We start from the raw sequence: 1174 nt of genomic DNA on the forward strand, positions 1-1174 counted from the left end.
AGCCTACACATCACATCCTGTTAGGACTGTAATCCAAATTCACAAGGCAGTTCCTCCCAGCTGGCTTCATTCATAACTGAGCCTTCAGTTGACTATTCCACTATTTACTTCTGAGTGGTGGGGTATATGGTAAAGTTAGTGAATTCTATCAGTTTCAGTGTATTGCATTACTTCTTTTGCTATAAAATATGTTTCTTTGTCAGCAGCAATGCTAAGACTTCATCTAAAGCCTTATTAGACAAAGACTAAATCAGCTGTTAGAAATATGCTCAAAAAGTAAAGAAAACAAAGCCTAAAGAATTAAATAAAGTATGGTAATGTTATTCCATTAAATACAAAATGTCAATAAAGCAACAGAGGTTATTTAAAAATAAGAACGAAATAGAAATTCTGAAGCTGAAAAGTATAATAAATGAAATGAAAAATGCACTAGAAAGGGTGAGCAGCAGACTTGAGCCTTCAGAAGAAACAATAAACATGCAGATAAGTCACCAGAGATTGTCCAATCTCATTAACAGTAAGAAAAAATGAAGAAAAATGAACAAACCCTCAGACACCTGGGGGACATATACCAATATACACATAATGGGAAACCAAGGAAAGGAGAGAGAAAAATAACTTGAATAAATAATGGCTGAGAACTTCCAAATTCTGGTGAAAACATTAATTTACATATTAAATAAGCTCAAATAACTCAAAGTTGGACAAATTAAAAAAGATTCACACCTGGACACATCATAGTCAAACTGTTGAAAGACAAAGACAGAGAATCTTAGAAACAGCAGGGAAAAAATGACCCATTGTAGACATGGGAACCTTGGTAAGATGAACAGATGATTTCCCATCAGAAACCAGAGTCCAGAAGGCAGTAACATGACATATTAAAAGTGTCAAAAGAGGCTGGGTGTGGTGGCTCACGCCAGCAATCCCAGCACTTTGGGAGGCTGAGGCAGGCGGATCACCTGAGGTCAGGAGTTTGAGACCAGCCTGACCCATCTCTACTAAAAATACAAAATTAGCTTGGCGTGGTGGTACATGCCTGTAGTTCCAGCTACTCAGGAGGCTGAGGCAGGAGAATCGCTTGAACCCGGGAGGTTGCAGTGACCTGAGATTGTGCCATTGCACTCCAGCCTGGGCAACAAGAGCAAAACTCCATCTAAAAAAAGAAAATGCC

Source organism: Pongo abelii, chromosome 12, assembly GCF_028885655.2.
Source record: "Pongo abelii isolate AG06213 chromosome 12, NHGRI_mPonAbe1-v2.0_pri, whole genome shotgun sequence".
Classification (NCBI taxonomy): Eukaryota; Metazoa; Chordata; class Mammalia; order Primates; family Hominidae; genus Pongo; species Pongo abelii.